At 38.6% G+C, this 18,167-nt stretch overlaps 1 protein-coding gene and 1 long non-coding RNA gene across 3 annotated transcripts in view; one reads left to right on the top strand and one right to left on the bottom strand.

Annotated features, from left to right (window-relative positions):
- Positions 1 to 17,376, bottom strand: part of SLC45A3 (solute carrier family 45 member 3) — a 39,048-nt gene extending 21,672 nt beyond the window's left edge. Inside the window, exons 1-2 of one of the 2 annotated variants that reach the window (XM_034414409.3) lie at positions 17,243 to 17,374; positions 13,692 to 13,737 (exon numbers count right to left, since the gene is read on the bottom strand). The gene's annotated coding sequence lies outside the window, so the exon portion shown is untranslated. Of the gene's footprint in view, positions 1 to 13,691; positions 13,738 to 17,242 lie in introns of both variants that reach the window. The other variant, XM_034414407.3, reaches the window with a different exon arrangement.
- Positions 5,149 to 13,098, top strand: LOC117663878 (uncharacterized). Its single transcript, XR_004590848.3, has 4 exons — positions 5,149 to 5,375; positions 7,398 to 7,540; positions 10,194 to 10,315; positions 12,830 to 13,098. It is a non-coding gene; the product is annotated as an uncharacterized LOC117663878 (long non-coding RNA).
- Positions 17,377 to 18,167: the final 791 nt, after the last annotated feature.

Below are 18,167 nucleotides of genomic sequence, written 5' to 3'. Positions count from 1 at the left end.
CACAGTATATATTAACTAACCAAATGCTAATGCTAACAGTGCTAGCCTCAATACTCCAGTTCTCTGATAGATCAAGTGTTATTGGATATATTTTGTGAATGAATCACTTTTATCATTGTTCTGATTTTTCATCTAAAAGAAACTAAGATTTCCATTCAAAATACTAGATGTTATCTTTCTGATTCTAATAATGCCCTCCCCCCTACCTATGGATTATGAGTCTCCTGCAAATCTGCTTTTGAACCTGAAGATTCACATTTCAACAAAAAAATTAAGCATCTCCTACTCCGAATGAAATGCAGTCAATAGAGTCTAAACTGATCTGGCACAGGATCAATTCGGGCTTTGCTTTATTCTTTCCCTGGGAGACAGTCTGAAGATTTTTTAAAAACATATTATAAGCCCTACCTGACGAACAGAGAACAACATTTGTCCAAGAAACCAGGAAACAAAACTCCTTTACCTGAAAACCAGGTAAGCAGGCCAGGCCTCAGCATGATTTAAAGGGAAAAAAGCCAGACAAAGGGAAGGCAAATTTAAAGCACAATTTAGAAGGATGGCAAATGTTACAACATATATTTAACATTCCTGCAGCTTATGTTCCAAGGGACCTAAAACCTTGAGGACTGTATCAAAGTATAACAATAACTCAACAAATCACACCAATCTGAATTTTTTAAAAATTGTATAAACATGTTTTAAAAAATTATGTATGAATGACTGCTGGGCAAAAATAAAATCGATAAAAATCAAAAAATCTTCTGGAAGAAATTATTCAGCACCAATGTATAATATTAATAAATTATACTGCCTGTAGTACTCAACAGTACAGAACAATAAGATACACATTATTATTATCTTTCATCACACAGTCAGTCAGATGTTCAGACTGCATTTGGCACTTTTATCCACCTATTGAGTCCTTTCAAAGGACCTGGGGTATTCTTATATTTTATCCTGCCCAGATGAAGTTAAATATAATGGCGAACATTCCTAATCCTCTTGCCTCCTCTTTTTGCCACCACAGTTGTGTGAGGTCAGTTGAGCTGAGAGAGAAGGCTTTCATGCCCAAGAGAGGCCTAGAATTCACAGTAATGAAAATGGGCACACTTAATTATACAGTATTGCTTTTCCACTTTTAAAACTTTTAAAATCACTTTTAGAAGCAATACTGTAGGACAAAGTGGCAGAATTTATTATCTTCCCTTTAGATGCAAATATAAAGTTTTTAAGTTACCAAACTAGCAACTTCATCCCCACAAGAGATGTATGAGGTGAATGGTCAAGCCCAAAGTTCTCAAACAAAGTTGTTTTAGAAGACACTACAAATAGGTACCCACAAACAAGATGGAACTCATATCTTAGTCATTGGGAGATGACTCTTTGGGAGTTATTTGAAAAATTGAATGCATAGATTGTATTGAAGGAGAATATGCTTCACAGTACAATTATTGTATAACTAAAGTCTCCTGAAAAGGAAATTTGATTGCTTTAATGGAGATGTTGAATTATATTGAGGGAGATGTTGAATTATAACTTAGAATAGGAAAGAGGAACATTTCTCATTACAGTATTTTCTTTAAACCTCACTTGATGATGTCATTGTGTCTAGTCTAGTTGTCTACCTTAAGGAATAGGCAGGCAGCTTACAATTAGATCTCATGACCTGGCCTGGAAAGTAAACACTTAGCTGAGGGGAACTGGGAGTTGCTTATTAATAATTTTAAAATGTATTTTTAAAAAGTTAGCCTATTGTAAAATACTGTATGCATTTATCCTCCGAGAAAAAGACTCAGAAACCTTGGCCTTCCAAGAAGAGAGAGAAGAAAAACTGGGAAGCTGCCCTCCAAACTGAATGAAAGGGGAACAGAACAGTTATAAAGTTCCTCTCTGATCTGGAAAATTCCCTCGCCCTTCTTCTGACCCATCCCCCCTCAGTTCTTAAATACAGTATGTGCTCAGAGTAAGGAAGATAGAAGCACAGCTGTAATTTATTTAATTTCAGCTCCTTGAATTTGCTCCTGGTTTGGTAAACTGAGGCCTCTGTTATCTTACTGGCTCTTCATCAGAGCAAGGCTAATAATATGTTGCAAAAACCCTTTTTATCCGAGGAATGCACAAATATTGCCTTGATCTAACAGCCTTTGTGAGTGCAAAAGAAAACTCACAATGAAGTAAGTTCCCTGTTTCTTTAAGATTCATGAACTGACATTCAATTGCTGATTTCAGTTCATTGAAATTTTAAATAAGGCTGCAATCACACACTCTTTTACTGAAGAATGTTCTTCTGAATAAATATAAAGGAGGTTACTTCTCAATAAGTGTTCAGAGGATTGTTGCATAAATCTATTGTCTGTCAGTCATTGTTAACAAAATATTCCAGCTGTTTTGTCCCTACAACAAAAAAAATAATAAATTTCTAACTATACAATTGTGCTTCAGTTTTGTTTCCCAACAACCTACATTAACCAGAAAAAAAATGACTCAGAGAATACCAGTAAAATTATTTGGAAAGGAAATCTATTTATTTCAAAACAAGACCTTTAAATAAAATTAGGGTCAGGGTGGATAAAAATCGATGGGGTTTTTTTAATCAAAAAAATCATTTTTTTTATTTAAATCAGATTTTTTAATTTAAATTTTATTTTTTTTATTTTTATCAAATTTATTTTAATAAAATGCTTTTGGAGTAAAAATCTATTTGAACATAGTTTTCTGTTTAAGATATATTCATAATTTAATTTATTCATTATTTAGCTATAGGTAACTTCGGTGTAGTTACTCTCCACCCTAGGAAGAAGCCAGTGATAAACTACTGTTCTTCCAAAAATGCTGCCAAGAAGGCTGCACGGAGTCCTCTGGGCAGCAGCCAGAAGTCAAGACTGACTTAGAGACACATACCTCTCCCCAAGAAAGTTCAATACTGCTTTTTGGAAAGCTATTTTAACACCCTAAGGCTTTCATTTATGTTCTATTGAGGGTTTTCCTGTACTCTGTGCACCATCAAAGACAGCTGTTGCAATTTAACAGCAGAATCAATTTGCCTAGCATAAAAAGGAGTGTGAATAAGAAAAGGAGAGGCAGATGTTTCAGAATGGCTTTCTCATTAGGCCACTATGTCTACAAATCCACATCTGTTCTAGCTACACTACAGAGCAGAACCATGCCAGAACATCCAGACTGCATATGTATATGACACTGAAATAAAGATTTCAGATACCATTCAGTAATCATTCCAAAACTAGTAACCCTCCTGATATGTTGGATTACAGTTCCCAAAAATCTCAACCAGCATGTTGAAGTCTGGAGGACACCAAGTTGGTGATTGCTATATGACTGCAAAATTCACCAAATGACCATGAGCAAGTCTTCATGTCAAGCTTTACCAGAGGGGATACAAGACATCTCAACATAGGCAGCTAAACTTTTTAAGTAATTTCTGTGCAGCTGTTGAATTGCAAGAATGAATTGTTCTCACACTACTTTCGGTTCTGTTTCCCAGCTTCCAAGCAAAGCAATACAGGCAGTCCCTAGATTATGAATGAGATCTGTTTCTAGGTCTTCTTTGAATTGAATTTGTAGGTAAATCAGAAGTTATTTAGTGTTAGTCAAATGCTTGTCTTAATATATAGTACGCGTAGTCTTCAATTTACCACTGGTCATTTAATGAGTTTGAAATTACGATGGCCTCAGATAGGGTGCTTCACAGCAGTAAAGCACTTCCAGCCATTGTAAAGCATCATGCTTTCCCACAGTCACGGATGGCGACCTGGGTGCTTGACAATCTGTTCAGATTTATGACTGTGACTATGTGATCACCATCTGCAATCTTCTCTGGTGGCTTCTCCAGAAAGTCAATGGGGAAGCTGGTAGGGAAGGTTGCAAGCTGCTGCCGGTTGCCAAGAGGACTCCCTGTCATCTCTGGGGAGTGGTTGAAAGAGCTGCCCACTGGAGGAATCTCAGTTCCATGTGGAGCTGAGATTTCCTCCATTCCAGAGCTGAGATTTCTCCCACCCCGACAAAGCATTTCCCCTTCCCTCTGTCTACGGGATGGGGGAATCCTTCTAAAAATGTCAAGATTTAACTCTATTCCTGCAGCCCAACAGATTCCCCTCCCCTCGTCATGTATAGTTCTTGCACTTAGTCCTACAAATCCATGCTCCATGGCCAATATATACAACATAGCAGTGCCAGCTGTAACTTCTACTGTAAATGAAGGCTCTACTACAGCATTAGTAGTTTATGATTTGGAAGATCTTAATTCAAGTCACTAATCAAACATATTAAACTTGGACTGTCAATATCCTCAGTGAGGAAGAGAAAGCTACCTTTTAGAAATAAAGATGGGACCTCCCTCAGCTGTTTGCTTTCAAATGGGACGGGATTAAGGACTGCCCCTCTGCCAGTCAGCCTCCTCTCTGGTTTAATACAGAAGAATAAAAATGGAAATAAAACCAAGTGAGAAAAACCTAAAGCCATCCCAAAGGTGCCCCCCTCCCTTTAACCTCTTGGCCATGGTAGTGGGCAAGGATTAAACCCTGATCACATGATCCAGCCAATTGCATTTGTATATCGGGATGTAAAACCCGCCCTGCTGAGCAGCCTTTTCTCTGCCTGAGGCAGGGAAAGTGGGGTGGGGGTGGGGGCTTCTGCTGAATGTCTCGCTCAACAGACACACAAAGGGGATTAGCCAAGAGCCTCTCAGCCCTGCAGAGTAATCCATCAAATTATCCCCTTGTTGGTGCTGCCGTCCTCTTGGGGAGGGAGCAAGGCTCTAAAGGCTTTTGAAGACACTGAAATTACCCTTGAGCCTGAAACAGTCGTCGTAGTCCCCAGCTGCTTCTAGCTGAGCCCTACAATGGGACAGTTGTAAACAGAAGACAACGATTTGGAAGGGAAAAGAGAGGGAACTCTGCGAGAAAAAAGAGGAGAGGCAGCCAGTGTTAAAAAAGGCAGCAGCCTCTCCCATGTGTCAAAACCCAACAGGTGGCTTAGCCAGCTCTCCAGTAACAGAAACAACAGCAGCCAGGAGAAGTATCCAGCAATACATGCCAAGCTCCTCCCAGCCCACCCCTTCTCCATTTAGGGAAAGAGTCCCTATTTCTAAGAGTTTAAGTTTGGTATTATGTAGCAGTGCCCCAGGCATTTTCCTTTCTTCCAAGCCATTTGGGGGCTTTGGGTTTTATCGCTTTTCCTTCTTAATACACATGGAAGAGATCCAGACTTCAGCTAGGCTTCTCCTGGTGCTGGGCTGCATTTGACCTGCATTCTTGAAAAATGTGAAGTGAGCAGTGGGCCTGGTCCAGAAATGCCATTTCTGAAGATGCCGTTTCACAAGTACCTCATTCAAACAAGATCTGGGAGTTTATTGGAGGGTAAGTGGCATAAGAAAAAGCGAGCTTTGATTTTTATTAAATAAAGATAAAATACATTTGTAACTTCTAAGTGGCATTAATATTCCCAGATCTCAAGATAAGGATCAAGAGGGTGAAACTGCTATAAGGCCATGCATGGTCTGTTCCCTGGCTCTGGCTGGTTGTTTCCATAGCAGAAGCCTTCATCCTTATTCACCATCCACTGTCAAATAATCACTTTCAGGTCAAGATAGTTTGAACTCACTTTAAAATCTGGACACAGTTTCAAGTTTAAAGCACTTAACTTTGTTTTAAGATGCTCTTCCAATAAGCATCAAGGGAAATGCTCATATCCTTTAATCCAACTTTCTGGCAAAGGAAAAATTCAGTTATACATCATATCCAAAGCGACAAGAGACACACATGATCTGCACCAGGGGTGGGTTCTAAATTTTTTTACTACCGGTTCTGTGGGCGTGGCTTATTTTGTGGGCGTAGTTTGATGGTCATGTGACAAACAATTCTTTAGGATTTAGCAGAGGTACTGGTCTACCAGGCTTGCAGAGCCATACCGGTCTACCCATTTGTTTTTGGAGTGCACTGGTCTACCACCACACTGCCTTTTACCGCTGATCAGCTGTAGGGCAGCCCTTTGAAGCACCGCGGCAAGAGTTTAAACAGTTTTTTGCTGCTCTGCCACCACCGAGAGCATTGGAAACCACTTTCAGGCAGCTTAGCCTCAATTGCCAATCTACCACCGACTGGTTTACAAGGAGCGGATCGGTTCTAGTCGATCAGTTGGGAGGCTTCTTGGTTTCTCAATTTAAAGCTAAGGTGTCTTGGTTTTTTTCCCTCTTCTTTGTCAAGTGAGCCCTGATTTTTTCCTTCTAGCCAATCAGCTGGGACTCAGGAAGCAGCAAATAGATTGGGAGCGGGGCCAGGGAACTACTCAAAATTTCCACTACCGGTTCGCAATAACCGGGGCGAACCGGTAGCAACCCACCACTGATCTGCACCACACTGGGATGAAATTGCAGAGAGTTTTAGTGTTTTGTAATTTTTATCCAGAACTGGACCCCTTCACATACAACTCTGCCTTCAAGCTCCAACAGAGTATAACTTGTATGTGCAACTGAAAACTTCTGTGCCTCACAGCCATCCTATGAAGTAGGATATAATATTTCAAGCCATTTAATCAGAGTCGCATGATCAATTCACACAAGGTGCTACTTCTCCTTTCCTTGTAATTATAGGCAAAAACTGTATTTTCCTTTCTTTGTTATCCATTTTATCCCCACCTCCATTTCATAAGATATCACTCTTTTGAAATGGCGGATTTTTTTGAGAGAATGGCAATACAGAAGTGTATTGGAGTACTGTGAAGATACAGCATTGTGTTATAGAGTTAACAACTACCGGTATCAATCTTTTGACCTAATTACTACCTATATGTAAACATACCTCATTACCTGTTGGCACTACAAGTATTTTCACTGTCTCACACCTATCCTTTTACCATTCTGAAAGCAATGCAGTTTTTTTTTAAAAAAATCCAAATTATATTGCTTTTAGCACTCATTTTTAATATTATAACTCTTACACACTCTGACACTTTTAGTCTCTTGAATCCAGCATACTGAATTTAAGTTTTTTTAATCTCCTTCTTTCTTCAGAGTTCCTCCAAAGTTACATTTGCTGCAAAGTTGTAGAATACAATTCAAAGCCACCAAAGTTATGAATTTAAGGGTGTAGAGATAATCTGAACTGCTAGACTTCACATTTAGAAATTAAAAGGCAGATGATTTGAAAAGTTTTCATTCTTTCCCCCCCCTATACACACACACACACACTTCACAGTTTAGCCCTGAACAGAAACAAATACTCTGCCAGTTTAACATCACTCCATGACATCAAGAATCTCAAAAATGCAAAGGTCAGACTGAAAACAGCAGCAGCTAACTTTGCTCCCCCTTTTTGTGACAGTGCCTGGTCATGCTGTCAAAGACAATTATTTACATTTTCCATTTTGCCTTTTTCTTCTAGCCAGCATGACACAAGGACTTTTGGGACAGATATAGAGGGAGAACTACCAGCTGATACAAGACACATTGCAGACTGAATCCTGAGGTCTCCAATTGGAAGGGAAGCTAATGAACCTAAAGAAGGATCCCATGAAACCTTTAAATGTAAATATCTCTAATACACCATAAAACAAAATGGTGAATTTAAAACAAATCACGCTTGCACATAGAATCCAACCCATTATATTGGATTCAGATCCAAGATAATAAGCTAAAGTCAAACAAACCACCTTATCGACTCGTATGTGTGAAATCCAAATAAGTTTTTTCAGGCAAAAATATAAGCAATTCACTGGCTAATCCAGTACAAAAAAACTAGTTAAAATTTTTGAATGAGAAGATAATTTGTTGCCAATAGAGGGGCCTTATTTGGTATAGAACAGTACTGTAGTGATAGGAGAAAAGCACATTACTCCAAGTTTCAGCCACAAGAAGCTTTGAAGAAATTATGATAGCAAATTCTTAAGCTTTATTACATTTTTCTGACTGAAGTTGAAAAGCATGACCTTGTGCTCTTCTGTGAGGGATAGGTTTTGAGTTCCAGACATACTAATGGCCCCTTTTGTGGTAAGTAACGCATTTTTGCCTGTGGCAGTTTTGTGGCCTGCCATTCCATGATTATTTAAAATCATGCCAGCTATTTCATGTCATCATTGTAATTTTTGACCACTGCAAAGAAGGAATCTGCTGATAATCTCCAAAACAGAGGGGCATGGCGTGGAAACCAAGAACCCTTATAGAAGAAAACAGACAAGTATAGAATATGGATTAATTTCAGTTACAGCATACTGTTAAAAAAACTAAGACAAACGTGGATGTACTGGGAAGAAGCAATTCTTGTGTGTTCAATTGGGTTGAAAATGCCAGATTTTGAAAGAGTCGCCTCACTTTTCTCTCATGAGTGACCTAAGTAACATAAATTCCATTCTTCTCAGGGATTTCTGCAAATCACATCAGCCCAATTATCTCTTTAAGAATAAAGGCATTTCCCTAGCTTATCAACGTTTCTTTTGATAGCCTGAAATTTAAGCTGTTGGCAACTATAACTATTATACCATCAATTTCTAAAGTAAGACTTTAGAAATCTATGGCTCTCATGCTATTGCTTAACCATAGTTCCAACTTGCCCTAATTTCATTAGGGGAAATGGGAATTATGGTTGAGACACACGTTCCTCAGTGGTCTACTAAAATGACTGAGACCATTCTTAGGAACTGGTACTACTTATATTTCAGTTTTCCCTAAGACTCACCATTTAGCTAAGACTGGTTAAGATACGTCTTTCATCATATTCTGCAGTATATCATATGGCCAGGAATTATGAGAAATCACTTGATTGTTCAGATTTTAATAATTCCTTTCAAATAAAGCACCAGCTAAGTCTCTTGTACAACTGGGATAATTAATCGAATGCTTTCCACATAATCAGATCCTTTTATCCTGTTAGTTTCTCAACAGGAAAAGAAGGAAAGTGGGTTTTGGCAATAGAAGATTGGTTAAGTTTGCACTCTTGAGTCTAATTTGGCTGCTGCAAATTTTAAGACTTAGTACACACAGCATGGTTGAGAAGAACAAGGCTAACTATAAACATGAACTCTCTCACTAACTGGCGCTCTGTACAGACAGGGTGGAGACATCTTCCTGGCAGTCTCTGAAAATTACAGGCATATTCTTTTCCCGTTAGTCCTTTATGTTTCATTTCTTCAGAAATCTCAAATTTTGCAGATCAAAGATCATGGAGAATATACATGGAGTGGAAAACTTCCTCCCTCTCATACACCTTTCTGGTGCCTTCAAATTATGCTTTCTATAACTAATATACTTTGATTTTCAAAAAGTACTTACTGTGCATTGTAGGTAGTGAATATACAACATAAGAATCAGGTCAAAACCCAAAAACAAATAAGTATATAGAGAGGGAAGGATAGAGTAAGGACAGTCATAATTGCTGTGAAAGTCTGAGATTGTTTTCCTGGGGCTATTCATATTTTCATATTGCCCAGAAATAAAAATGGGGGTACCCATAAAAACATAGAATTTGAACAGATTGAAAAAAACATCTAGGAAGAAAGCAATGGCAAACCATTTCCATACAAGAAAACTATAAAATTGCACTCAGGTAGTCACCAAGAATTTCAGGTAATTCTTAAAACTTTAAATAAGTAATGCTAGGATTCTCTTCCTCCCACCCCAAATTCAGTCCAAGATGCAGTTACACAAAATGCCAATAATATACAAAAATGATCTTACATTTGTTACCTGGGAAATGCAGCATCCAAGGGTGGTTTGCACAAGGCTCAATGTAACTCTCACAAAGCTTTGTGTACTGTAAGTCACTGTGAACTTTGGAGTTAATATAGACAGGATGATATGTTTAATCACCCTGCTCATTGGCTGGTGCAATATGCAAAGGTGATGAAATTCATAATTTTGCCCAATGGAACTAAGCCATTTATTTCCCTATTGATCCATCTGACTGCAGCAAAGGAGAGGCACAATACTAAGACTCTCCCTTTCTCCACCCATCCACCCACTCATCCACCCTACTTTTATCTGGGACAAGCTGCCATTTGGCTACTCCACTTATCCCAAAAAAATCTACAGCAGTGAACATTACAGCTGGATGTTTTGCAACTTAGTTATGTAACATTTATGAAAGTATGATAGCTTATTTGCTTATCTTCCTCCTTTTGGGATCCCTGACTTTTTTTCTTCCATTAATCACTTAGATTTTTAGTTTATTTTACTTCTTTTTCAGAAATTTTGCAAGGCACAAGTAAAGATAAACGAACACCTATACCAAGGAAAGCATGTATGCTCAACCTCTCTTTTTGATGAAATAGTGATTACAGTGAACAAAACAGTTAACCAGAAATGAATGTGAGTATTATAATGCCACCTATGGACTTGGTTCTGTTTGAGAAATATAACTGAGGAATAAGACTCAGAAAATCCTATGGGCCTCCCAATAACACTTCATACAAAAAAACTTTTAGTAAAGCCAGCTTGCAAACTAAGCCCTATTCAACAGTTCTATCTGAAGATAATTCATGATTAGTTCCCATTTTGCATAATGCAACAAAACAGCTTAGGTGATAGATTACATAGATGACAAAAGGTAGGTAGATAGATAGATCGATGTTGCTTTGGAGTGAAACAAAGCCTATCCTTTTGACTCACAAATCTGTCAATAGATGACAATAAGGAATAGTTTTCAAATACAAGGAATAAAGAAATTATTCTCAGAAATCAAAAAGAAATGAAAAAAGCTGCATTGCATGATTTTTTCCTGGGACAGCCAAGTCCACATATGCTATTATGTTTAACTTTTCTTGCCTTTCTTGTAATACATTACGCTGCACTTAAGTAGCTTTCAAAACATGAAGCTGGGTTTTCCTTTGTCTGCACTCATACCTGTATGCAGTTTAGAACCTTTGTGTCTCTTGCACATGAATGTGGACTTTAACCACAGAGATTAGAAATTGTTTTTCTGAACACCCAGAAACAACAATAGGAGTGTTAGGTAACTTTAGGTTCAGGAATGAATGGCAACTATCCCAGGGGTGGGTTCTACTTACCTTTACTACTGGTTCACAATGGCATCGGGGTTGGTGGGTGGAGCCTCCCACCGGTGCGAACCGGGGGCAACCCACCACTGAACTATCCTCTTAAGATGATAACGCAGTACTGCCTACCTGAACATAAGGTAAATGACCTACAGTCTCTGGGGGTTGTATTTCTCATATCCAGAAACGCCTGATTGAAAAGGACACTGAAACTCTCTTGGCAAGTAGCAATACAGACTAACAATCCCTGTATGGCAGTAGATTGGACAGAAATCAGAATTGGCTGCCATTAAAGAAGAGATTGAAGTTGCAGTTCGGAATACTACAATACTGTATTTGGGAAGTGAATTTTGGTGCTTGCCAAGCTCAGTAGCTAGCATAATCGACCAGAAAAGCAAAATTGTTAGCCAAAGAAATCAGCTGCAAATATGTAGACTGGAAGGAGTCTTTCAAGCACTTAGAACATGTTATATGGAACAGAAAGTCCTTGATTTACAACAGTTTATTTAGTGACTATTTGAAGTTACAAAAGCACTGAAAAAGTAACTTATGACCATTTTTCACACTTATGTCCATCGCAGCATCCCCATGGTCACATGATCAAAATTCAGATGCTTGGCAACTGACTCGCATTTATGATGATTGCAGCATCCTGAGGTCATTTGATTACCTTTTACAGCCTTTTGACAAGCAAAGTCAATGGGAAGCCAGGTTCACTTAACAATCTACGTTATTAACTTAACAGCTGCAGTAATTCATTTCACAACAGTGGCAAGAAAAGTCATAAAATGAGGCAAAATTCACTTAACAACTGTCTTGCTTAGCAACAGAAATTTTGGGTTCAGTTATGGTTGTAAGTCAACTTATGACCACAACTGAGCTCAAAATGTCTGTACTATCTATACAGGAATACCTGTATTACTTTTTAAAGGCACTGCAAAGGTAGAATTAGGAGGCAATAATTCGGTGATATGTCAGTGACTATTTTTCAGTTTACGAAACACAGAAATGAAGATAATTTTCAAGGTGAAATAAACAATATTCTAGCCATGATAGTTCCTACTGATCTAAAACCAGTCTCACATTTAAATGTCAATGTCTTACTTTAAATTTCCATTTTTGAGATAGAACACAAATTAAACTAAGGCTAGATGAATGCTATGAAAAGAAAGCTAGGTTTGCTACACCACTGTCTAGACGGATACACCACTATCTTACTAGCAAATATAGGAACTAAACACTTTAGAAACAGTTTAGACCAGTCTTTCCCAACCCTGTGTCCTCTCCATGTGCAATTGCGCAAAGAATGGGAAGACGGTAAACATTGTAATTCTCTGCCACAATAACTGATGCAGCCTTGGAATTATGTGAGTTGTGGTTCAACGTATCTGTAGGCAGCAAAGTTAGGAGGGAAAGAGCCCCTAGAATAGAAAACATCAAGTGAATCATGCCTCAAAAGAAAATAGAATCTGCCAGTGTATAGCATATCATAACAGTGTTGTACACTGCTCAAAAAAATAAAGGGAACACAAGCAGAAGACATCCGAGATCTGAATGAATGAAATAGCCTTATTAAATACTTTGTTCGTTACATACAGTAGTTTTGTGTTCTCTTTAGTTGTTTGAAAATGTATAAACTACTGTATGTAACGAACAAAGTATTTAATAAGGCTATTTCATTCATTCAGATCTCGGATGTCTTCTGCTTGTGTTCCCTTTATTTTTTTGAGCAGTATATGTGCAAAAGCTACGTTCAAAGTATTCAGTGCTGTTTTGTGCATCCCTTCGTCAATTATTATACTTATTTAATATACTGTCTGCCTTCCAGGACTACTTTTCTCATCTTCTCATCGTTTCCATCACCCATCTCCTCCCAGTTATGGCTGTATGACTGAAACCTTGTTGCTGGTATCCTTACGATTTATATTGATATTGTTTCCTGATTGCTTATTTGTAACCTATGATCATCATTAAGTGTCGTACCTTATAATTCTTGATGAACGTATCTTTTATTTTATGTACACTGAGAGCATATGCACCAAGACAAATTCCTTGTGTGTCCAATCACACTTGGTCAATAAAAATTCTATTACTCTCTTCTCTTCTCTTCTCTTCTCTTCTCTTCTCTTCTCTTCTCTTCTCTTCTCTTCTCTTCTCTTCTATTCTATTCTATTCTATTCTATTCTATGCCTGATTGAATAAAGATCATTTGCATATCCATTGGTCCTCAAAAAAAAAAAACAATTCACAAAACTGATGCTACTATTTTGATCCTTTACTCATATAATATGCAAGAGTGTAACACAAAATCATCTCAGAATTGTTAGTAGATATGTCTTAATTTCAGACAAATCTGTTATACCACTTCAGACGTTGCTCTACAGAAAAAGGGTTAATGTGCTTGTCATAAAATTGGTCACTGGGAAGCAAAACAAAGACTTAGAGCAGAGTATGAGCCACATAAACTAGCAATTATGTATATGACAGGGGGAATGGCCCAAATCAACTAGAACAGCTAAAGCTAAGACTCATGTAATCCACCTTCTGATTTAGGAGAAACCCATCTTTGAAAATACCCAATGCATTCATGTGGTTCAATGTTGCCTGTTTTCATCAATTTTTGGATAGAATAATTTTGAAATATATCCAAAATTAACAGAGAATAAGGATTTAGAAAAGGTGTGTCCAACCTTTTGGCTTGCCTGGGCTGCACTGAGTGAAGAGGAATGTCTTGGGCTGCATATAAAATAAATAATATAGTTAATGTCTATAAATAACAAACTTCCTTTATTTTCTTATATTTTATTACCAACTTGTGGGGCTGCATTGTGTAGGCTGCTTATATATACCAGTAGATACAAACATACAGAAGTGCATGTGTCACTTGTGTTTAGACCTCCACACATATCTAGTATGCATACTAGAATAATGTCACGTCACATCTAAAATTGCATACTGGCCAGTGGTGAAATCCAATTTTTTTTATTACCAGTTCTGTGGGCGTGGTGTGGTGTGACTTGGTGGGCATGACAGGGGAAGGATACTACAAAATCTCCATTCCCATCCCACTCCAGGGGAAGGATACTGTAAAATCCCCATTCCCTCCCCCTCCTGTGGGTAGGATATTGAAAAATCTCTATTCCCATCACAATCTGGGGCCAGCCAGAGGTGGTATTTGCAGGTTCTCTAAACTACTCAAAATTTCCGCTACCAGTTCTCCAGAACCTGTCAGAACCTGCTAAATTTCACCCCTGATATTGGCAAGGAAGAGCTAACTCACTCCCTCTTTTAGTAGTCATTTCTTCTCTAAACTACAGTACTGATTGGCCATTATAGGCTGTTAAAATAAATGTTATCTCCATATAGCATAACACATAGCAGCCATGGTAAATTTTATCCTCCAACATAATTTTGTGATTCTTAGAAATCCTCCTGTGATATCCAAGAGGAAGAAGTTCATGAAGAACCGCAAAGAATGTTATGAGTGAGCCTAGATAACACTATCATCTCACCAGCTCTGAGCTGAACCTATCTGAAAGCAGCTAAACCTAATCGTCACTCAAATATTTGCAATTTCCATTATTGCTGCCACAAATTATGGGTATATGCTTGTTTTAGCAGGTGCCCAATATTTCAGATAATCCCAAGTAAAACACTAAGGTTATATCCCAATCTGTCATAAAGGCTTAGTACTACTTAAAATCCATTATTCAGTTTCCCCAAAGCTAAGATTGTTTAAAAAAAAAAAACCCTAGGCAATAGCTTTTATTGGATTAACTTCTGCTGATATAGGAGTGTGCAAACTTGATTTTCATAGACCTGTTTCACAAGTAAAGCTAACAAAGGAATACAAACATCAGTCTGTTTTTGGGTACTACAAATTAATCTATTTTTTTAAAAAAGACTCACATAGATTATTACTGATTTACAGTCAATTTATGGCCTTTGTCAGAAAGTTAAGGGGCAGTTGCTTTCCCTTTAGATCAGGAAAGAGTTTAGTTAATTATTAGAAAAACATCCTTTCTTAACCACAGGACATACAGACCAATCTACCTCTTACACATTCGTTGTGGCATGGGCATTATGAAATCATTGCTGGAGTTTTGTTTTCTGTTTGAGAAAGAAACCAAAGCCTATGAGTCTATCAGAGTTAATCAAGGACACCAGTTTACATGCCCAGCTGGGAAGCTTCTGCTGGATTCTTTGGTTGGCAGGATCCATGGAAAACTTAATTTTTGAGGAAGGGGAAGGAGCCTTTCCTTGTCCAACTTGCATTCCTCCCCCATGCATCTCACAATCAATTCTTCATACAATTCTGAAGTGGTCAATAAAACAATTTGGAACATGTAGTGGGAAAAGTGTTATGTGAAACAGATCATACTTCAATTTATATATATCCTGGGCCACAGGTTGAATTCAGTTCTTAAGTGAAGAGCCAATCATGTAATACTTTTTATTACTATTATTGTCAAACAGCACTTATCACCATTATCAACATCAGCCCTAATGCTTCAAAGAGTATCAGGTATCTGGGTTAGCTGCCATTTTGTTTTTCATAGGGCAGTAGTCCTTGTGACACAGTAACTGGGTCACAGTATGTATGGATTTATATAGCATAACAAATATTAGGTGCCTTGAAAACAACTAACATGTCAGTGCAGTATTACAACAAAATAATAAACAAAATTTTTTTTATCCAATATTTAACTTTTAACAACCCATGTCCCCAAACTTTAAATGCCAATTACTAAAAAGCCCTGGTTAGATTTCATCGGCTTATTATATCGATCTAATATCAGCTCCCAGAATTTCTTGACAACATGGTCATGTAGTCTCCACATTTCTGGACAGCAAGAGAATTTTCTTCACCCAAAATCACAAGGCTATAATGAGCAATCCAGTTGTCACAACTGAAAATACCTTTGCCTCGAAGTTAGCAGCTTTGCTTTATTCCATAGCAGCAATCAATACAGATTTTCTGAGGAAACCTTGGAGTTACTAGCTGAATGTTTTAGATAATTTAATGCCACCCCATTTGGATCTTTAAAACGTAAACCCTGGAAAGTAGGCCTACTCCAGGTAAAGACGAACTTTTAAAACAAAATTTCTGCATTTCTGAAGGCGGATTTTCAGCTTTCAGAAATGTTAATAGCACCGTAGAATACAGTGGGAAGAAAGAGAAAAGAATCTGAAATGTCTCCCTTGACTGATGAAAGAGGTTTAAAAACATGTTTTTGTACTTTATAAACTAGAGCAGCAACTGGGCTGTGTCAAATTTCAATCTGTGCTCTATGGATTTCCAACAAGTAACAAACTTTAGAAAGCTCAGACTATCCAGCCAGTTGGAGAGAGCGGGAAAGAATTAAAGAAAAAGAGGAAAAGAGAGAAGTTCAAGGATGAAGTTAACCCGATGATCATTTTTCCCAGGGCTTGGAGGAATTCCTTCGTCATCTAATAGATTACCGCTCATTAAGTAGCAACCGTAACCTAGGGGCCAGACATTCATTTATCCGCAACATTACTCCCAACGCCACGTATCCAATGAACAGCTCTGAAACCCGGGTTGAAAGTAACTAAGTAGCGAAACGTGGAATCCCCGAGCAGATCAAGCATCAGAGATTTCCGCAGCGAATCCAACCAAAATAAACCCCGCGATTAATATATGACTCATACTTCTTGCAGCCCCACCCCTTTCCGGAGACGAAAGCCTAAGATTTTCCAAAAAGAACCGAGATTACGATGATCAAGCAAAATAACTTTCTGGTGGTGCGCTTGCGGTATCTCAAACGGAGCGAGCGCCGCCAACAATGTCCTACTCTTAAAAATACTGAGCCGGCTTCTTCCCCCTTGTCCCCCGATCCAACCACCCACGCTCCTCCGCAGCAGTAGCCGCCGGAGGAGGAGGAGGAGGAGGGAGAAGGCACAGGGGACGCCGGCCTCCCCAGATCCCCCACGGGGAGCCTCAGAGGACCTTGCCCGACCTGAGAAGAGGCGCCGGCCTCTCAGGGAAAGCCGTCGGAGCGCTGGGGCTTCTTTCACGATTCACTTTCCCAGGCGTCCACCGATTGCAAAGCCGGACGGAGCCGAGGAGAGGCTCTTTCCACAGTAAGAGAAAGCGGCCCCGGCTCTTCAGGAGATGCCCAGAGTTTTTTGTTTTTTTAAAAAAAGAGCAAGGGCAAACATGTGAACTGACTTCATAGGAGACGGCTCGGAAACAGTAGCGCACGTGTTGCTGAAGTACCTGGAAAAGAGAAGCAGCAACTTGTACGCCTCCTTCTCAAAGAGAAGCCGCATCTCCGCTTCTAAGCCCCGAGTGGTGAATTACGTGTGGGCTCGATCGCAAACCGGCTCGCGTTCTACCGCCTTTTAAATTACTAGACCTCAAGGCGCATGCGCCTTGTTGCCTTGTGAGTGACGTTGACCTGCCCAAATCTGGGGCCGAGGGAGCGTTCCTTGTCTGGAGACCGGGCGAAGTTACTTTCTCGTCTCCTCCCGCGGGCTGTAGTTCAAGGCTGCGGACCCGCCTAAGGTTCGGCTTTCGGGAATTACCTGATTACCCTTTTCATTTCAGTGTTGCAAAAAGCACTAAACCGCCCCCCCCCCCGCTCCAGAAGTATGAGACTCTCTAAAATTATGACCAAAGTGTTATTGACTCCCTCAGACATTTGAGATGAACGGTGTTCTTTACGAATAAAACACCAACAGAGAAATACATGCTAAAAAATTTTATTTTTTAAAAGTTTAAAAGTTTATTTTGTATTTATTTATTATATATATATATATATGGGTGTGGCTAGCTGATGAGGACTAATAAGTCCGAAATAGATCTATCTTAGTCTCCTTAGTCTCCCAATGGGCAGCAGGGTGCTTGCTGGCTGCCTGAAAAAAGCCTAGAAACTAGTGATTGTGATTTCACTGAACTAGGGCTGCATAAAAATCTTGGTTTATGTAGGAAGTACCTGGCTAAAGAGAAATACATACATACATATATATACATATATAAAATATATATAATAAATATATAAATATTTATTTATATAAATAATATTATTTATTATTCCGTGTGTAAGTATACTCTCCCTTTCTTGTTTTACAAACTTTTGAGGCTGCTTAAAAAAATTAAGTACAAAATATAATATAAAATCAATATAGTTAGGATCAAATCA

Source organism: Pantherophis guttatus, chromosome 3 (genome assembly GCF_059756535.1).
Source record: "Pantherophis guttatus breed Tessera chromosome 3, ASM5975653v1, whole genome shotgun sequence".
Classification (NCBI taxonomy): Eukaryota; Metazoa; Chordata; class Lepidosauria; order Squamata; family Colubridae; genus Pantherophis; species Pantherophis guttatus.
The sequence above is the reverse complement of the archived record's forward strand: the minus strand, read 5'-3'. Positions and strand labels throughout refer to the sequence as shown.